Here is a 22,789-nt window from a genome sequence, read left to right on the forward strand (position 1 = left end):
ACACAATTAAAACTAGATCTAAATAATTGGAAAAACATTAATTGTGCATGGGTAGGATGAGCTAACATTATAAAAATGACAGTCCTACCCAAACTAATTTACTTATTTAGTGCCATACCCATTAAAATACCAAGAAACTTTTTTACTGAATTAGGAAAAACTATAACAAAGTTCATTTGGAAGAACAATAAAAGAAGAATATCAAGAGAAATATTGAAAAAAAAAATGTGAAGGAAGGTGGTCTAGCAGTACCAGACCTCAAACTATAATATAAAGCAGTGGTCATCAAAAACAATATGGTGCTGGCTAAGAGACAGAAGGGAGGATCAGTGGAATAGACTTAGGGTAAGTGACCTCAGCAAGACAGTCTATGATAAATCCAAAGATCCCAGATTTTGGGACAAAAATCCAATATTTGACAAAAACCGATGGGAAAATTAGAAAACAGTATGGGAGAGATTGAGTTTAAATCAACATACCACACCAAGATAAACTCAAAGTAGGTGAATGACTTGAATATAAAGAAGGAAACCATAAGTAAATTAGGTGAACCCAGAATAGTATACATGTCAGATCTTTGGGAAGAGAAAGACTTTAAGAGTAAGCAAGAGTTAGAAAAAATTACAAAATGTAAAATAAATAATTTTGATTACATTAAATTAAAACATTTTGTACAAACAAAACCAAATGCAACCAAAATTAGAAGGGAATCAACAAATTGGGGAACAATCTTCATAACAAAAACTCTGACAAAGGTGTAATTACTCAAATTTATAAAGAGCTAAATCAATTGTACAAAAAAAAATCAAGCTATTCTCCAATTGATAAATGGGTAAGGGACATGAATTTTCAGATGAAGAAATCAAAACTATCAATAAACACATGAAAAGTGATATAAATCTCTTATAATCAGAGATATGCAAATCAAAACAACTCTGAGGTACAACCTCACACCTAACAAATTGGCTAATATGACAGCAAAGGAAAGTAACAAATGTTGGAGGGGATGTGGCAAAATTGGGCTATTAATGCATTGCTGGTGGAGCTGTGAACTGATCCAACCATTCTGGAAGGCAATTTGGAACTATGCCCAAAGGGTGCTAAAAAACTGTCTGCCCTTTGATCCAGCCATAGCACTGCTGGGTTTGTATCCCAAAGAGATAATAAGGAAAAAGACTTGTACAAGAATATTCATAGCTGTGCTCTTTGTGGTGGTAAAAAATTGGAAAATGAGGGGATGCCCTCCCATTGGGGAATGGCGGAACAAATTGTGGTATCTGTTGGTGATGAAATACTATTGTGCTCAAAGAAACAATGAACTGGATGAATTCCAAGTGAACTGGAATGACCTCCAGGAATTGATTCAGAGTGAAAGGAACAGAACCAGGAGAACATTGTACACAGAGACTGATATGCTGTGGTGCAATCGAATGTAATGGACTTCTCTACGAGTAGCAATGCAATGATCCAGGACGATTCTGAAGGACTTATGAGAAAGAACTCTATCTACATTCAGAGGAACATCTGTGGGAGTAGAAACACAGTAAAAAAACAACTAGTTGATCACGTGGGTCAATGGGGATATGATTGGGGTAATAAACCCTAAATGATCACCCTAGTACACATGTCAATAATATGGAAATAGGTCTTGATCAATGACACATGTAAAACCCAGTGGAATTGTACATTGGCTATGGGAGGTGGTTGGGTGGAGGGGAGGGAAAGAACATGGTTTTGGAATCCTGGAAAAATACTCTAAATTAATCAATTAAATAAGATTTAAAAATTAAAAAAAATAAACTTATTATCTGTTTGGGGTATAAACCCAGCAGTGGTATGGCTAGATCAAAAGGCAGACAGTTACTGAACATTTAAATAAGGAAATAGTGATTACAAAGACCTAGCCTGGTTTTCATCAAGAAAAGATCACTCTCAGAGTTATTTCATTTCCATTTTTTTACAGGATTACTTAACTAGCAATTGAGGGAAATTTTATGGATATGGTTTATCAAGATTTTAGCAGTGTTCTTGATGAAGTATTCCATACCATTCTGGTGGGAAATATGGAGAGATGTGGCTCAGACTAGATATAATCAGATGCATTTAGAAGTATTTGAAAGGCCAGACTTAACGGAGTAGTAATTAGATAGTAGTAGTAGTAATAGTAGTAGTAGTAGTAGTAGTAGTAGTAGTAGTAGTAGTAGTAGTAGTAGTAGTAGTAGTAGTAGTAGTAATAGTAATTGTTTACATCAATTTTAACATGACAGAAGATCTCCAGTGGAGTGTTCCAGGAATCTATGTTTGGCCTTGTGATGTTCATGACTTGGATCTGTAAAGGTTAAAATTAATAGTTGGATGATGATTATATGAAATTACATAATACCAGTATTTATTATATCTTGAGTCTGAAATTTATTTATAAATATTTACAAATAGAGAGAAAACAATAAAGAAGAGAAATGTGAGGAGGATAGAGAAGTTATCTATCCTATCAAACTAAATGTTTTACTCCGGGTCTGCTTAATCCAGGCAGAGATTAATTAGCTCTCAAAGAGGAAGGCTGGTAATGAGTAACCACATGGACTCCTCCAAGATGGAAGCTAGTTTCTCCAGAAGCTAGGAAAGGGGTCAGACTTTTATTCATCCAACAAAGTAATCCAAGAGTCAAGATCCAAGTAGAAGCTGAACTCTGAACCCAGGATCCAAGTGGTAGTCTCCAGAGAAGCTATCTAAGACTATCTCCAGATGACAATCTCTTCAAACTGTCTTCTCAAAGACAATCTCCCTGAAGGAATTCAAGGCTTGCGTTTTATGGGGATTTCTTGTCCCCTCCCTCTTCATAGGGGCTAATCACAGTTTCCAAATTGTCTAGCACTGCCCACCTTCTGAAGGTTAAGTTCTCATCAAAAAGATTCACAGATACCCAGCTGACTGAATTTCTAAGGATGTGAATTCTCCTAAATACCTTGCTAGCTTCTCACCTAACACTAAGTAAGGTGTTTAATCTTTTGTTGGTTCAATTAAACAAAAGACAAAGGAAAGTTAATCCGATCTCATTTGTCTCCCCAGTTTCAGAGAGGTAGGGATGTGTTGGCTCACAAAAGTAACTTTTCATTCCTGTAACATTCATTCAGCTAGAAGGGTTTGAGAGCCTACATTTAATCTCCCATTTGACTTTTGATACCCCTTTTCTTCCCAGAAACAATTTAAACTGCTTAGAAATTCCAAACATTCATAGTACAGATATACCTTATTTGACTTTTACAATTGTAATTAGTAGACTCCTCCTCCCTTCCCATTTAGGAAAGTAAATCCCTTACTTCAAAAGATCCCTCCAAATTCACCTCTTAAATGAATCCTTTTCCTCATTAACTATTTCATTCTCTTATACTCCTTTCATTTATTCATATTATATTTTCATTTTCTCCTTGCCCCTCCCTTTTGCCTTATATTTATTTACATGCTGTATTTATACTGTCATCATAGTTTTATATATTTAGAGCCAAAAGAGAACACAGAGATTAGCTAGTATAGTATATGTGTTTTATAGATAAGGGAACTGAGGCTAGAGAAGTTTTGTGACTTGCCTAAGAAAACACAAGAAGAAAGTGGCAGGGTTGGTAATTGTACCCACCCAGCTGTCTTTTTTGTCATATGATGTTGCTTTGTTTTCATTTGTATATTGCCATACCAAAGTTTGTTTCCCTTCTAGTTGTTTTCTGTTCCTCTTCTGTCTCTCCTCTTCTTGCCTACCACAGAATTGTGCACAGTCAGCACTCAGTAAGTGTTGACTAGATTAAGTTTTTCAGATTGTTCTGATCCATAAGGGGTGTCTTTTTTTTTCTGTGAGTGACAGAATATTAAAAGGTTGTATTCTATTACTGTCTACTACTTCTCCAGAATATATTTAAACAATTTAGTTAACCAACTACACCTTTTTAATTCTCTCTACTGTCAGCCCTGAGGAGACATATTTATTGTTTCCATCTTTCATTTGATCCTGCAGGACTTCATCTCTACTAATAATAAAACAGAGAGCTCTCTTAATCATTTCACATTACTCAGGAGCCTTTTCCCACAATCTCTTCCCATTTCTCATTTTCACATGAAGAGGTAGCCCATTTCCTGATTTTGAACATTTTCACTGGTTATCCCTCCAAAACTACAATATTCTCCCTCCTCATTTTCATATCCTGGCTTCCTTCAAGTTTCAACTAAAATTTGACCTTCTACAACAAGCTTTCCCTGTTTTCTTTAATCTTGGATTAAATTTAGATTTTCCTCTAAGATTATCACTAATTTAATCTATGTGAATCTTGCTTATACACAAGTTTTTCTTTCAAGATTTCTTAAAATATGATATCTAAGTTCTTTTTTAGGCCAGTCTCTTCTTTTGAGCTTGTGTCTTGATCATCCCTGATAGTTTTTAAAAGTAGGATTCTTTTTTCTTTGCTTTGCTCATTTTCCATACCTATTTCATGACTTTGGAATTGAGATTAGAAGTGAACTCTGTGCAGTTTTAGAGATGTATTTTCAATGTTTTCTTGGGGTGCTGAGTGTTGTGTTATTCCAGGATCTCAGGAATAGCATAGGCTGGGGACTTACAAACTTTTAGTGATTCTAAAGTAGTCTTTTCCAGGCTAGAATCTGATTGTTGCCTCTCTGTTCTGAGTCCTACAAGTTCTTAATCAGGGTTTGGAATAGTAGACTAGAATAGTAGACTGCTTCTGAACTCAGTTACTGTCAGCCAACTGGGAAGTTCTAATGGATCTGAAACACAAGACTGTAGGATTCCCTGGGATTCCTGCCCTGGTTATTTCTGGTCTGGTGTTGGTCTAAAAGTTGGTACTGTGACCTGTTCTGTTCCTTGGACCAGAGTCACACAGCTGTTTGGTTCTGAACTTAATCCAGCCTATCTCAGGCTAAGGCCTATGACTTCTCCCTACCCCAGCACACCACCTATGGGCATAGATGCCCTTGTCAGTATGTCCTAAATCTATACCTGGACAAAGTTAACAGTTGGCATCATCTGTTGCCAAGGTGCCCTCAGATGGGTCTGAGATACAGATACATAGCCTCTTCTTGGGCATTAGAGTGGCTGCTGCAGTGCTCAGTCCCCAATGTCCACAGATGTCTTTGTATGCCAACTTAGACTGGAAAAAAATGACTCACTGGCTTTTTCTTGGATTTCTCTTTCAGGATTTGGTTCGATGCATTTTTTAGATAAGTTTGAAGGGGAATGGCAGTTCACTGTACTGCTTCCTGCTACTGCATCTTGGCTCTGCTCTAGGTTTTGCCTGATTATTACCCTATTTAGAATAATTGTTATGTCAGTTGGATTTAGTCTGTCAACTCATGATTTAGTCAGTCTATTCACATTTCTTAAGTACCTGCCATGTGCCTAGCATTATGCTAAGTGCTGGGAATAGGAATAATGGCCAAAAAATCCTCCCAAATAAATAAAAACCAGTTCATACCCACAAGGAACTCAGTCTAATAAGAGAGACAACATGTGAACAATTTTTACAAACAAAATATAAGTGAGATAAATTATGGATGGTCTCAAAAGGAAGGCATTAAGACTAAGAAGGACTAGTAAAGACTTCTTGCAAAACATAAGACTTTTCCCAAGACTTGAAAGAAACTAATGCAATTAGGGGTCAGGGATGAGAAAGGAGAACATTAAAGGCAAGGAGGAGAGCCAGTGAAAATGTTCAAAATGAAGTGATGGAATATTGTATTAGATGAACAGTAAGGAGACCAGTGTCACTGGAGTTAAAAGAAAGTGGAGAGGAGTAAGGTATGAGAAAATTGAGAAATGTAGTGGAACAGATTATGAAAGATTTTATTGGAATCAATGCTTTTGAATTGTTGTGCAAGAGAAGACATCTGAGAGTCTTTTAGATAGCAAGAAGATCAAACTAGTCAATACTTAAAGAAATAAATTCAGACTATTCAGTGGAAGATCAAATACTGAAACTGAAGTTTAAATATTTTGGCCACATAACAAGAAGACACAGCTCATTGGAGAAGACTTTAATGTTAGGAAAGATTGAAGGACAAAGTAAAAGGGGACCACAGAGAATAAAATATATAGACAGTGTCATGGAGGCAATGAACATGATTTTCAACAGTCTTCAGGAGATAGTGGAGGATAGAAGGGTCTGGCATACTAAAATTTTGACATGATTGAATGACTGAACAACACCAATTTATCATGTTTTCCTAGGTATCTCATGTGTCTTTTGGTTCCACTATGTTTTAGACATTTTATCAACTGGAGATAAATCATTTCCCCTTACATTTGACAAATCAGGTGGCATGTAGTATTGTCACCATTTGTTACTGTTTTGTGAAGTAAGGACTATTTTTGCTCAAAAGTATTTCTATAAATCTTAACCTGTTGAAAATTTGTTTTAACTTGTTGAAAATCTTCTTTATCCTTTTTTTTTTTACAAGAAAGTTGACATCACATTGAGGTGATAAGCCTTGTGTTTCTTTTACATTCTACAGGGTTTTTTTTGGGAATTTTCTAGATCCAAAATTATCCTTTTTCCTTTGCAAAATGTCTACATTTTAAATTAGTATTGCATAGCTGTTAATTGTGTTAAATATGTCCTCAAATTTAGCTTAGATTTCAGATAGCCAGTCTCTTTAAAAAGGCTCCACTCTCTCTTTGATAGTCTCATATTTAATGTATCTTTACTAGAGAAGATCAAGATATTGTTAAGTATTATCTTTATCCACTGGGTAAATTTGACCTCCATATTCAAAGCCAAAGCCTTTAATCTTCATTTTTCTTAAGATGAATTAAGAATTGTATACTTATTAATTATAAGTGACATTTTGATATCATTTAAGGTTTCCATTAGCTTTTCAGTAGCATTATATAGCAACGTAATCCATCTGTTAGGGAGGAGGATCTAGAATATAATCACAAATTATAATAAAAGTATTAAGGAATTTTTCTACAGTGCCACAACAATGTCTGAATGTCATTAACCAATTTGATTATAAAGAAGATTATAGGGCATTGGCCATTATATAAATGTAATTGACAACACCCAGAAAATATCTTGAGGTTAGCTGTGATAATATCAAGTTTCTTGGGCCTGTTTATAAAACAATGAACCATTCAATATTTAATTCAATATTTAAGGAGTCTAGGCTTCAGAGTGTTGTGTACAGGAGACCATCAGTCAAATAGGGGGAATATATCTCTATTATCAGCCCCACTGGCCATCTTATCAAAGCTAATGAACTAGTAACAGACCATGTATCCAGTTTGGAGCAAAACAAAACTAAAAATGAGAGGAACAATTTCAAAAAAATGTGACCTTCTAATGATTATGTATATCTAGAAATACATATTATATGTACATCATTTATATATAAATAATAATAATAATGAATCTATGAATTCAAGAAAGGAGTAGATCCTGGGAGTCTAAGTAACACTAACAGGGTCAGAATGAGGTCTCTATAAAAATTAAAAAAAAAATTTCTAGGCCATAAAGCACTAGAAGTTACAGGTTACTTATTGCTCTATATGAATCCTATACCAGCTCTTAAGCTGAGCCTGATTTCCCAATGGATGTTGTCTTTATTTGTGGAAAAGAACATCCCATTTCACTGGAGTTTTTTAGAGGGTGTGGTGAGAGTACAATTTGTACTGTTATTATTACTATACCTTCTAAGTAAATGCTTTCTCTAGAAGTTAAGTCTACAATCAGATCATTAATGAGATGCACAATGGTAATGATATGGGGGTGCAGGCTTCTCCTAGATATCCCAAAATCCCAGATTGTGTAGAGCACATAAAAGACTCATTTTTCCTTAAGCTCCTGCAGTGCTAGGGAAGGTGACTTTGAGTCCCTCTGGCGTCTCCCTTCATTTTTGATGAGCACAGATAGGCACCTCCCAGTTTGCTCCTGATAAACATCTATTTTATATCCCAGATATCTGATTATCCTCTAAACTAGACAATTCATCCCCTTTCACTTTGAGGCATAGGAAACAACCACATGACCCATCTCAGATTCCAGAGACCCAGTAACATGCCTTCATTATTCATTCTCTAGTCATGTAGGCCCTGTTATCAAAAGGGTATAAAATCCCCAAACCCCATCTCCTAGAGGAGGCAGTGCTTCACCTACACAGTCTCCCTAGTCTCTCAACATGATAGCCAAATTAATTTTTTTTAAATAATATTTTATTTGGTCATTTCCAAGCATTATTCATTAAAGACAAAGATCATTTTCTTTTCCTCCCCCCCACCCGTCATAGCTGACATGTGATTCCACTAGGTGTCACATGTGTTCTTGATTCGAACCCATTTCTATGTTGTCAATATTTGCATTAGAGTTTCATTTAGAGTCTCTCCTCTGTCATGTCCCCTCAACCGCTGTAGTCAGGCAGTTGCTTTTCCTCAGTGTTTCCACTCCCATAGTTTATCCTTTGCTTATGCATAGTGTTTTTTCTCCTAGATCCCTGCAGATTGTTCAACATTACACCACCACCAATGGAGAAGTCCATTACATTCGATTATACTACAGTGTATCAGTCTCTGTGTACAATGTTCTCCTGGTTCTGCTCCTTTCGCTTGGCATCACTTCCTGGAGGTCGTTCCAGTCTCCATGGAATTCCTCCACTTTATTATTCCTTTTAGCACAATAGTATTCCATCACCAACATATACCACAATTTGCTCAGCCATTCCCCAATTGATGGGCATCCCCTCATTTTCCAGTTTTTAGCCAAATTAATTTTTAAAAAATTTAAGCTAAGTTTTGGAGTCTTGCATTCTTACAAAGGGTAGCCTGTCCAGATCTAGGGTTCACCTCAAGCTCTCCTACAAGAGTAAGATATCATGAGCTGTATTAATAGTAGTGCAGCTCCACAGGGTTGCTATTAAAACCCAAGGTAGTAATCTTCCCTCTGGAAACTCAACCTGTGTGTTAGTACAGGTTGGGGAAGGGCCCTAGACAGGGTGCTTCACACATAGGTTAAAATATGTACATATGTATGCATTCATATGTACATGCTTAAATGTATACACATACATATGTATATTATATAAATATATTAATATGATGCTTTGGTATTATATTTTTACTGGAAAGTCATATTCAAGGATCAAGGCTAGACACAACCACAGATATTGCATTTTATACAAATTGGTTTTGACATTATGTTGGTAAAGTGTTTTTAAAATATTTGCTTTCATTGTGGATATCAAATAGTCTAGCATTCTCACCATACTTGAGTCTATTTTAAGTTATTAGTGCTTTCAGATGTCTTTTCCAGTAATCATCAAATCAATAATGAGTTGCTCTTTACACCTCTGGTACTTTAAGGTAAACCCTTTTCCTTTCTTAGCCAATATTTTCTTTTCTTAGAAGTGTTTATAGATTTTTTAACAATGTGAACTCTGAGTGCTTTGTGAAATGTACATAAACATCTAATTGACCTACATTTGGAGGAATCACTGGTATTTACTATTTGGGTAATAGACATGTGATAAGTACAAGTAAAGCTTTTAAGCAAATAACCTGCAGCTTCCAGGTTTTTAGAAAACCTATGGCTTTAGGGACCTCCTTTGAACAGATTATTGTATTATTTGATATATTAATAAATGATACATCAGCTTACCATTTCTTACTTGATCCGACTCACAATTTCATTTTGTTGGTTTCTTGCAGAAATATAGATAACATTATTTTTTTTTACATCTTGATTCCTTAAAGGTTACCTTTTCTTCTAATTCTTTTGACTTACAACTCTCTATATATTTTATATATATGTTATATGTATACATGTAATATGTATAAAACTCATGCCTTATGTCTTAGAATCAATACTAAGTATCAGTTCCAAGGCAGAAAGTCTAGGTAATTGGGGTAAAATGACTTGTCAAGGGTCAAATAACTAGGAAGTGTCTGAGACCAAATTAAACCCAAGATCTCCCATCTCTAGGATTGGCTTTCTATCCACTGAGCCACCTAGCTTTCCCTATAATATGTTTTTGATTATTGCTAAACTTTTAATTTTGTTCTTGGTGATAATTTTTACACTTTGTGTTCTCTTACCATTTGAGGTTTCCATTCAGTTGCTGATTAGTAGGGTGTCATCCTTGCCATTTCTAAGGAATGTGCTGAAGGGCTAGTATCTTTAGGATGACAAAATAAATCTTAGGTAGTCCCCTAGCCCATAATGGCTGAAATGGGGAGAAGAGAAAGTGTCTAGATGAAAGCTTCATCAAAAAATATTGGTCAGTAAGCTAGATGAAGTGACCCACTATGTAAATTTTATTTTTTAATTAATTAATGAGTTAATTAATTAACTAAGAATATTTTTCCATGGTTACATGATTCATGTTCTTTCTCTTCTCTCTTCTCTCCTCTCTCCCTGATCTGATAAGTAATTCCACTGGGCTATACATATATCGTTGTTCAAAATCTATTTCTATTTCCATATTATTAATATTTGTAATAGAATGATCATTTAAAATCAAAATCCCCAATCATACACCCTTTGAACCTTGTGATTACCCATATGTTTTTCTTCTGTGTTTCTACTCCCTCAGTTCTTTCTCTGGGTGTAAATAGTGTTCTTCCTCATAAGTCCCTTACGATTGACCTGGATCATTGCATTGCTACTAGTAAAGAAGTCCATTACATTTGATCGTGGCACAATGCATCAGTTTCTGTGTACAATTCTCCTGGTTCTGTTCCTTTCACTCTGCATCAGTCCCTGGAGGTCTTTCCAATTCACGTGAAATTCCTCAAATTCATCATTCCTTTCAGCACAATAGTATTCCATCACCAACAGATACCACAATTTGTTCAGTCATTCCCCAATAAATGGACATGCCCTAATTTTCCAATTTTTTTTTGCCACCATAAAGAGTAAGGCTATAAATATTTTTGTATGTGTATTTTTCCCAGTTGTCTTTTTGGGGTAAAACCCAGCAGTAATATTGATGGATCAAATGGCAGACATTCTTTTAAAGCCCTTTGGGCATAGTTCCACATTGCCCTCCAGAATGGTTGGATCAATTCACAACTCCACCAGCAATGTATTAGTGTCCCAATTTTGCCACATCCCCTCCAACATTTATCAATTTCCTTTTTTGTCATATTCACCAACCTGTTAGGTGTGAGGTAGTACCTCAGAGTTGTTTTGATTTTCATTTCTCTAATTATGCCACTCAGTAGATTTTAAAACAAAGTGACCCTGAACTTTAGTTTCTCTATTCCTTAGGGCTCTACAAATATATTCCTGGTGAGTTAGATTGCTTCATCCTAGCAAAAATGACCATTGCTTCTGTGGAAGAGAGAAATTGGGAAGCATGCAAAAAGGCAGAAGCAGTAGCTGAGTGATGACCTGTCAGTCAAACAAGAGGGTTCTATTTGGAATGTTACCAGGTCCCCCCAACAGTTGGTTTTTGTCTCCAGCTGTTTCTCATGGTAACATTCCAAATAGAACCCCCTTGTTTGACTGACAGGGCATCACTCAGCTACTGCTTCTGCCTTTTTGCCTGCTTCCCAATTTCTCTCTTCCACACTTCCAAGTGGCAACTAGAGTCTTGAGCTGCCTCTTCTGTTTTGGATCTTTCTTGAGTGTAGGTAACTGAGCAGTGATCCTGAGAGGGACATTTCCAATGTTTGGAGGCAATATTTCATTTTTCTTAAGAGGTCAGAAGCTGTTGGGTCCTCAGGTAGTAGTGACTGCTCTTTTGGAGGCATCCAAGCACCTATTGTAATACTTCTTGGAAACAGTTGGTACCAGTATGAGGAGAAGGATCCTAACCCTTAGCATGAATATATAGAGAACTATTTGTCCAAAGTAGGCCCAAGTTGAAAGTAAAAATCTGATTCATTAGTCCTGAAAAATGTTTCATGTTGTGATACTTTGAGTAACATCTTCTAATGGGGAATTATAACACTAACCTAAATTAGTGCTGCTTAGGTATATCTGATTATGAATATTTTGATTCTCTTATTGAAGCATTTGTTTTATATGCTGGCAATAAGTAATGCTCCTACACCAAGTTTATATTGTGCATTGAATATCTTTCTATTATTCTTCTCCACCCCACTCCTTCCTCCCTCACATTTTGGGAAAAACCTAGACTTGAGTCAAACTTAATTTTAAGCAGTTTTCCCCAGGTTCTGAGATTAAGTGTACAAAGAATAAAAAAGTACAGGAAAGAAACTAATCCATGTCTTTAGAGGCCAGAATTACCCAGAATTAAACTTTCTTATATGCATAGGTCTAGAGTTGAAAGGCCCCATTGTGGAGAGAAAGTAAGTATTCAAGCCCCTTGCTGGGTTCAGATACTTATGATCACACACATATATTAAAATTCTCAAATTGGAAGGCAGTGATTAACATCAACAGAAGAGAGTGAGTGTGACTCTGAACTTCTTGAGAATTATCTGGAGGGTTCTAGAACAGTGGGATTTGGATATAGATTAGAGTGATTTAAATTGGTGAAATAAGCCACAAAGGAGAAGTGACAAAAAAAAATTGTGGTGAAATAGGCAGTATATGATAACAACTCCTGAGAGGAGGGATCCTTTGGTACTGGAGAGGGTAGTCAGGAATGCTTTGTCTTGAAGGAGGAACCAAATTTCCACAAGTAATGTACAGAAAAATGGAATTACCTAGAGGGTTGTTTCTGGACTTATTTGCATATCAAGGACTTTATCCAGTTCTGTTCCTCCTTCCCTTCTTGTAGATGTTTTTGGCTATGCTATGATGAACTTAAAATATATGTATATTTTTTAAATTGCTGCACTTAACACACAAAAATGAGCACACACACATATACAAAGTAAAACAAAGATGCTTTAATTTGAAACTTTAGATCTCAGCTATGTACAGCTTATTTTAAAAGTTTATGTTAACAAAAAGATATATATGATAGAGACAGTTAGGTAGCACAGTGCATAGAGAGATAGACCCGGAGTCCAGAGGTCCTAGGTTTCAAATCTGGCTTCATATATTTCCTAGCTATGTAACCCTGGGCAAGTCACTTAACTCTAGTTGCCTAGCCTTTACGGCTCTTCTGCTTTGGAACTGATACTGATACTTAGAATTGATTCTAAGAGAAAAAAGGGTTGGGTTTTAAGTATATGATAAATTCCACATAGGGTGACTTAATCAATAACCAGAAGTTGAGAAGTGGGGTTTATAGTGAAAAAATTTCTCTGGTACCTTCACCATGTGAAAGCAGTCAATAAATCTTAATTATAGTCTTCAGTTCAATTAATCAATCAGGGCCTTACAGTTAAGTGCAAAAACTGGAGTGATTTTGTACAGAAAGGTGTTTCATTGACTCCATGTGAATCTTTCTGTCTCATTTTAAAAATTTAATTCCCTCCACCAATTACATGTATAACAGTTTCCAACATTTTAAATGTATTTTGAATCTCAGTTCTCTCCCACCATTTCCCTTCTCCATCCCCATTTAAATAGTAAGCAATATGATATAAAATTTACATGTACAATCATGTAAAACATTTTCTATAGTAATCCTTTTATGAAAGGAAACATCAACCAAAAAATCAAGATAGTGAAAAAAGTTTCCTTTGGGCTGGATTCAGACTCCATCAGTTCTTTCTCTAGCAACAGATGGCATTTCTTATCACGAATCCTTTGGGATTGTTTTGAATCACTATATTGCTGAGTACAGCTGTTATTTACAGTTGTTAATACTACAGTATTACTGTCATTGTGTATGCTGTTTCCTTAGTTCTTCTTACTTCACTCTACTTCAGCTCATGTGTTTTTCCAGGTTTTTCTGAGGTCCTCTTGCTCATCATTTCTTAAAGTAAAAAAGCATTCCATTAAAATCCTATACAATAGATATGTGAAAAAAAATTAAGGGGTAGAAAAGAAGATTGCACTGAGAGAAAAGGGAAGAGAGAGGTGGAATGAAGTAAATTATGTCAACTAAAGAAGCATGAAAAACTGTTACACTGAAGGGGAGAATGAGAGAGGTGACAGGCAAAGTTTAAACCTTAATCTCATTGTAACTGACTCAGATAGGGAATAACAATTGTACTCATTTGGCAATAGAATTCTACCTTAACCTACAGAAAAGTAGAAAGGGAATAAGACAAGGGTGAGGGTAATAGAATGAAGGGGAAATGGTGGGGGATGGGGTGAGTAAAAGCAAAGTACCAAGAGAAGGGACAAAGTGAAAGGAGAAAGAGCAGGATCAAAAGAGGAAATTAAGAAGGAGGGGAATATACAAGTTAGTCATCATAACTGTGAATGTGAATGGGATAAATTCATCCATAAAACAGAAGTGGATATCAGAGTGAATTAAAAGCCAGAATTCTATGATATATTGTTTACAAGAAACAAATTTGAGGCAGGTAGACACACACAGAATAAAGGCAAGAGGATGGAGCAGAATCTACTGGGCTTCAGCTGAAGTAAAATTAGCAGGAGTAACATTCATGATCTCAGACAAAGCTGACACAACTATATTCATTAATGAAATTGGCCTAAATTTTTCTTTCTCCATTTTTGTTCTTCCTGGCTTAGGTGACAGTACCATATTTGTGTCATAAAAACAATTTGGTAGAATTCCTTCTCTGTCTATTTTCCCAAATAGTTTACATAGTATTGGTATTGATTATTCTTTAAATGTTTGTTAGAAATCACTTGTAAATTCATCTGACCCTGGGAATTTTTCTTAGGGAATTCATTGATAGCTTCTTCAATTTCTGTTTCTGAGATGAGATGATTTAAGTATTCTATTTCCCTTTTTAATCTGGAGAATTTATATTTTTGTAAATATTCATCCATTTCACTTAAAAGTGTTGCTGGCATATGGTTAGGCAAAATATTTCCTAATGATTCTTTTAATTTCCTCTTCACAGGTGGCGAATTCACCTTTTCATTTCTGATACTGATTATTTGATTTTCTGCTTTCCTTTTTAAATCAAATTAACCAGTGATGTACTTTATTGTATTTTAATAAAACCAACTCTTAATCTTATTTATTAGTTCAGTTTTTCTCTTATTTTCAATTTTATTAATTTCTTCTTTAAGTTTGAAGATTTCCAAATTAATTTTTAATTAGGGATTTTTAATTTGTCCTTTTCATTCTCTACGACCATGTGGGATTTATACCAGGAATGCAGGTCTGGTTTAATATTAGGAAAATTATTAGCAAAATTGCCATATAAATAACAAAACTAACAAAAATAATAAGATTATCTCAATAGATATAGAAAAAAGCCTTTGACAAAATACAATACATATTCCTATTAGATACACTTGAAAGCATGGAAATAAATGGGAATAAAATAGGAAAAAAATTCCTAAAAATAATAAGCAGCATTTATTTGAAATCATCACCAGTATTATCTACAATGGGAATAAATTAGAACCTTCCCAAAAAGATTAGGAATGAAGCATGGATGTCTATTATTATCACTGCTATTTAATATTGTACTAGAAATGTTCGTTTTAGCAATAAGAGAAGAAAAAACAAAAGGGTTAAAGTAGGTATTGAGGAAACTAAACTCTCACTCTTGGCAGATGATATGAGAGAATCAACTAAAAAACTAGTTGAAACAATAACTTTAGCAGAGTTGTAGAATACAAAACAAACCCATATAAATCATCAGCATTTCTATACATTTCCAACAAAGTTAAGTACTGAAATAGGAAGAGAAATTCCATTTAAAATAACTGTAGACAATATAAAATATCTGGGAATCTACTTCCCTACACAAACTCAGAAATTATATGAACACAATCATGAAACACTTTTCACATCAATAAAGTCAGATCTAAACAACTGGAAAAATACTAATTGCTCAGGGGTAAGCTGAGCTAATATAATAAAAATGGCAATCCTACTTAAATTAATTCATTTATTCGATGTCATACCAATAAAACTATCCAAAAATTATTTTACAGAACTAGAAAAATAATAACAAATTTTATCTGTAAGAACAAAAGATCAAGAATATCATGAAATTAATGGGGGGGAATGTGAAACAAGGTGACCTAGCAATACCAAATCTTATTGGACTATAAAGCAGTAATCATCAAAACAATCTGGTACTGGCTAATAAATAGAATGGTGGATCAATGGAATACATTAGGGATAAATAAATGTAGCAATCTATTATTTGATAAACCCAAAGATCTCAGCTTTGGGGATAAGAATTCACTATATGATAAAAACTGCTAGGAAAAATGGAAAACAGTATGGCAAACATGAAGTATAGAATAAATATCTTACAGCCCATACTAATATAAGATAATGACAAAATGGATAACATGATTTACATAAGAAGGGTGATATTATATATAAGTAGATTAGAAGAACAAAGAATGGCAAATCTATGGAGAGGGGAGGAATTTATGACCAAACAAGAGACAGAGAACATTACAAGATGTAAAATGAATAATTTTTTTTTCAAGCAGCAAAACCTCAATTTTATTATATATGTACTGCAATTTTCGCTCTGATATTCCATGACATTTGAGAGTCAGTTTATTTTTTTATAATATTTTATTTAATCATTTCCAAGCATTACTCATTAAAGACAAAGATCATTTTCTTTCCTTCCCCCCCCCCCCATAGCTGACGTGTGATTCCACTGGTTATCACATGTGTTCTTGATTCGAACCCATTGCCATGGTGCTAGTATTTGCATTAGAGTGTTCGTTTAGAGTCTCTCCTCTGTCATGTCCCCTCAACCGCTGTAGTCAGGCAGCTGCTTTTCCTCGGTGTTTCTACTCCCACAGTTTGTCCTCTGCTTCTGGATAGTGTATTTTCTCCTAAATCCCTGCAGATTGTTCAGGGACATTACACCTCCACTAATGGAGAAGTCCATTACGTTCGATTATACCACAGTGTATTTGCCTCTGTGTACAATGTTCTCCTGGTTCTGCTCCTCTCTCTCTGCATCACTTCATGGAGGTCGTTCCAGTCTCCATGGAATTCCTCCACTTTATTATTCCTTTTAGCACAATAGTATTCCATCACCAACATATACCACAATTTGTTCAGCCATTCCCCAATTGATGGGCATCCTCTTGTTTTCCAATTTTTGGCCACCACAAAGAGTGCAGCTATGAATATTCTTGTACAAGTCTTTTTCTCCATTATCTCTTTGGGGTACAGACCCAGCAGTGCTATAGCTGGATCAAAGGGTAGACATTCTTTTATCGCCCTTTGGGCATAGTTCCAAATTGCCCTCCAGAATTGTTGGATCAGTTCACAACTCCAACAGCAATGAACTAATGTTCCTACTTTGCCACACCCCCTCCAGCATTTATTACTTCCCTTTGCTATCATGTTAGCCAATCTGCTAGGTGTGAGGTGATACCTCAGAGTTGTTTTGATTTACACTTCTCTGATTATAAGAGATTTAGAACACTTCTTCATGTGCTTATTAATAGTTTTGATTTCTTTATCTGAAAACTCCCTATCCATGTCCCTTGCCCATTTATCAATTGGAGAATGGCTTGATTTTTTGTACAATTGATTTAGCTCTTTATAAATTTGAGTAATTAAACCTTTGTCAGAGGTTTCTATGAAGATTTTTCCCAATTTGTTGTTTCCCTTCTGATTTTAGTTACATTGGTTTTGTTTGTACAAAAGCTTTTTAATTTGATGTAGTCAAAATTATTTATTTTACATTTTGTGATTTTTTCTATGTCTTGCTTGGTTTTAAAGTTTTTCCCCTCCCAAAGGTCTGACATGTATACTATTCTGTGTTTACCCAATTTACTTATGGTTTCCTTCTTTATGTTTAAGTCATTCACCCATTTTGAATTTATCTTGGTGTAGGGTGTGAGGTGTTGATCTATTCCTAATCTCTCCCATACTGTCTTCCAATTTTCCCAGCAGTTTTTATCGAATAGTGGATTTTTGTCCCAAAAGCTGGGATCTTTGGGTTTATCGTATACTGTCTTGCTGAGGTCGCTTTCCCCCAGTATATTCCACTGATCCTCCTTTCTGTGTCTTAGCCAGTACCAAATTGTTTTGATGACTGCTGCTTTGTAATATAGTTTAAGGTCTGGGACTGCAAGGACCCCATCATTTGTGGTTTTTTCCATTATTTCCCTGGATATCCTTGACCTTTTGTTCTTCCAAATGAACTTTGTTATGTTTTTTTCTAAATCAGTAAAGAAATTTTTTGGAAGTTCCATGGGTATGGCACTAAATAGATAAATAAGTTTGGGTAGGATGTTCATTTTTATTATATTGGCTCGTCCTATCCATGAGCAGTTAATGTTTTTCCAATTGCTCAAGTCTAGTTTTAGTTGTGTGGAGAGTGTTTTGTAGTTGTGTTCATATCGTTCCTGTGTTTGTCTCAGGAGATAGATTCCTAGGTATTTTATTTTGTCTAAGGTGATTTTGAATGGGATTTCTCTTTCTAGTTTTTGCTGCTGAGCTGTGTTGGAGAAATATAGAAATGCTGATGACTTATGCACATTTATTTTGTATCATGCAACTTTGCTAAAGTTGTTGATTATTTCAATTAGCTTTTTGGTTGAATCTCTAGGATTCTTTAAGTAGACCATCATGTCATCTGCAAAGAGTGATAACTTGGTCTCCTCCTTGCCTATTTTGATGCCTTCAATTTCTTTTTCTTCTCTAATTGCTACTGCTAGTTTTTCTGGTACAATGTCAAATAGTAGTGATAATGGGCATCCTTGTTTCACTCCTGATCTTATTGGGAATGCATCTAGTTTATCCCCATTGCAGATGATATTAGCTGATCGTTTTAGATATATACTGTTTATTATTTTTAGGAACGACCCTTCTATTCCTATGCTTTCTAGTGTTTTTAATAGGAATGGGTGTTGTATTTTATCAAAGGCTTTTTCTGCGTCTATTGAGATAATCATGTGATTCCTAAAATCCACCCTTACTATGGGGGTCAGCTCAGTGGCTCAGTGGATTGAGAGCCAGGACTAGCTATGGGAGGTCCTTGTTTAAAATCAGGCCTCAGACACTTCCTAGCTGTGTGACCCTAGGCAGGTGACTTGAATCTCATTGCCTACCCCTTACCAATTTTCTGCCTTCTGACAATAAGCATCTAAATGGATAAAAAAACAACAACAATGAACTTTTAAGAGACTGGAGGTTATATTTTTAAGGCATTTCAGACTCCAATGTTTTATAAAAATCTCTGTATTCTATTGCATTTTGCTGAATATTTTGTTTAAGATTTAATTTTGTTGGTTTTAAGTTCATATATTAATGTATTAAATACTATTCTGTTACACTGAATCATTTTAATGTACTGGGTTTTAACTACTGTTATATTCTGTTTGCTTTTCCCTTATACATTTACTGAACAAATATTATTGAATAAACCCATATATATATATACACATATATACATATATATATATATATATATATATATATATATATATATATATATATATATATATATATATATGTGGTATATGGGGTCCTCAGGGAGGATTAGTATCTCTGGTATGGAGGGATGTCGTGCCCTCCTAGGGCAGCTCTCCAGCCTCTGACCCTCACCTGACACCCAGCTCTCACTTGTGGCTCCCGGTAGCTGCTAGCATGTGGCAGCGGCCACACCCTGGGCAAAGGCTTTGACAGGCCGGCTAAACCTTGTGAGGGTAGCCATCGGGTCGTCGACCCCTGGTGAACCAGGGCTTTGCTCACCCAGCATGTGAAGACTGCTTTGGCGGAACAGACAGAAGAAACCAATAAGAAGGTTCAATGGCTGAGAGGGCGACACAGCAAAGCACTTTGGAGTATATATATATATATATATATAAAGAGCTTTTTCTATTTTTGACTTTGTAAATTGCCACATAGAGGATAGATGGACTTCATCAGAACATTTTTACAATTTTATAACAGCCTTTGGAAAATTTAATGAGCTAAATATCTCAAACTGATTTAAGGGGTCTTTTAGACATGATTTTTTAATATTTTTTTTCAACAACTCTCTGGTCATTTTGCCTGCCCCTAACAGGAGGTAAGGTCCATTTTAGTAGCTAAAGTGAAATACAATTATAATCCCCACCTCCTGCATTTATAAAAATGTGAACAGATGGGACATCACAGTCTCGTACCAAGGAGGTGGGAAGTTAATCCCAGGGCATATAGTACCCCTGGAGGACTCCCAAAAGAGGAGCATCTCTCATTTATAACTCTTCAGCTCACTTTAACCAACATCAACAGTACAGAGGTTTGGGTTTTTCCTAGACTCCTCTGCCACATTTTAGTAATGATATCTAGATTTCTGGATGATGTTCTAGACCCAAATGAGTTTTACTTTGCTTAAATATGTTTATCAATGTTGAAAGATTTTCTATGTCTGTAAAAACATGTGACAAGTATCCATTTTCTTTAAAAATGCCATACAGCAACTCATGTGAAATATAATACTGGGTTTGTTTGCTATTGTAATTAATTGGAATTTTGGGGATATTGATACCTACATATTTGTACTACTGTCCTTTATAAAAACAAAAACAAAAAACTGTTACTTTGTAAAATTAATTTGCTTGTACTCACAGTGGATCATGGCCAGGCATGAAGAGGAAATAGATCTCATTTTTGGTGAGAAAGCCTTGTATCCTATATTTTCTTAGCTGACACAGTGTGTCAGTGATTACAAGCTATATTTTTTTAATTTAAAAACTCCTTTATTATTATATTTTTCTTGCATAGGTGATATACTAGTTCAGTTTTTTTCTCTCCTTTTAATATTTGAAGCACATGTCACCAGTATTAAGATTTTCTTTAACTTTTTTGATTTAGCAGTAATATAAGTTTAAAATACATTTTCTATAATGTCAATGCATGCCCCAAAAGCTTGAGACTATAAAAATAATGCCATTAATAGTTTAAAAAATTATGGGGCCTTGCTTAATGATTTTGTCTGATTCCAGGACAAGATATACAAAAGAGCCATTGCATAGGGCCAAAGAAACCAACCCAGGAAGGATTGATGCACTTCTAAGCCAATACAAAGGACTTGAACCTAGTGTGAAGACTCAAGGTTTTGACACTTAATGTACGTTAAGACGTAGGCCTTCCTTGTATCCACACTCTGTGAAAATACTTACAGACAAGTATCCCTAATTTGGCTCCTACCTGGCTCCTATAATCTAGTCCCTTTTCTATCTTTCATAATGTGGCAACTTTCTGTAGTCCTGGCTACTGACTGAGTAAATGTTTACTTGCTTATATCATTTTAATTGGGCCCTGATTCAAGGACCTGTTATAGATTTATTTTTCCTTTACTTAGAATTTTTACACATAAGACTTTGATAGTCCATATTTGCATTCAGAAATTATCTTTATTATTTGGATTTTTTCTGATGTCTTTTTAATTTCTCTTGCCAATTGATTCATATACCTCATAACTCAGCTATACATCCCTAAATGATCCCTGTGTTTTTCAATCACCCTCTTCAAAGGGGGAATGTAAAAATATTATTATTTTAAATTGCAACATTTAAATTCCTTTTGAGAAGAATTTTAGGTTAAGAAACATGATACCTCTCAGAATCCAGAAACTGAACTGTTTGGCGAAGACACCATGAAGATGCCTTCAGACCCCAAGCTGCATGAGAAGATCAAGAATGAACTTTGGGTGAGGTTGATTGAACATTTATTTGTATGTATACTTTCATGCCAAAGGTGACTGCCCCCTAACTGTTTTTTTTTTTGTCAATGTGTCTAGCAATTACTGATTTGTTCTTTTTTCCTCTTATCCTGAAATTATTGTAATCCTTGAGTTGATTATGTTTTCATGATCCTTTCAGGGAAACTGGTTTCCCAATAACGATCAAAGGGAGAATGTAAAAATGAAGCTTTGAACTCCAGACTTCAATCCCCAGAAGTCCTTGGTACTTCCCAGAATTCCCTATAATCTCACCTGAGTCTCCACCTGGAAGAGATCACAATTTATTATTTAAAGGGCTCTCTGCCTCTCAATAGCTCTCTTCCTCTACTCAGAGATTGCAACATGTTATAAGTAGGCTGTGAATGGGCTAGTTACGTGGCTTATTATTTTGTATCCTTGATTTCTAATAATTGTTAATACACCTCATAAAAATATAATACTTTTATTATGAGAGACTAATTTAACTGTTACAGTACTGTCTAAGAAATAGAATGGTAGATCATGGCAATCTCATGTTTGATAAACCTAAAGACCCCTGCTTTTGGAATAAGAACTCACTATTTAACAAGAATTGCTGGTAAAACTGTAAAACTGTATGACAGAAACAATTTTCCTCCCTAGCAGATTAGCCATTATAACATTAAAGGAAAATGATAAATATTGGGGGATGTGGCAAAATATGGATAATAATTTGTTGTTAGTGGAGTTGTGAATCGATCCAACCATTCTGGAAGACAATTTTTAATTATTCCCAAAGAGCTATAAAACATCCTCTTTCATTCTGTAATAACTGAGTCTGTATCCCAAAGAGATTATTTTAAAAGGGGAAGTGAGTTTTACATGATAATAAGATATAATAAATAAAATTTCTGCAAAATAAATAACTAATAAAAATAAGTTTAAAAAACCCTATACTATAACTTACTTAATCATCCCTTAATTGATGTATATCCTCTCACTTTCCAATTCTTTGCCCTGACGAAAAAGAGTTGCTTTAAATATTTTTAGTGACCTTTTTCTTTTCTTTTTTTTTGTTTTCATTACAAGCATATAATATTAATTGGCAAATTAGGTCCCTTCCCATGCTTTTTATGTCTTTGGGAAATAAACCTAGTAATG

The sequence above is a fragment of the Monodelphis domestica genome, chromosome 1 (genome assembly GCF_027887165.1).
Source record: "Monodelphis domestica isolate mMonDom1 chromosome 1, mMonDom1.pri, whole genome shotgun sequence".
Taxonomy (NCBI): Eukaryota; Metazoa; Chordata; class Mammalia; order Didelphimorphia; family Didelphidae; genus Monodelphis; species Monodelphis domestica.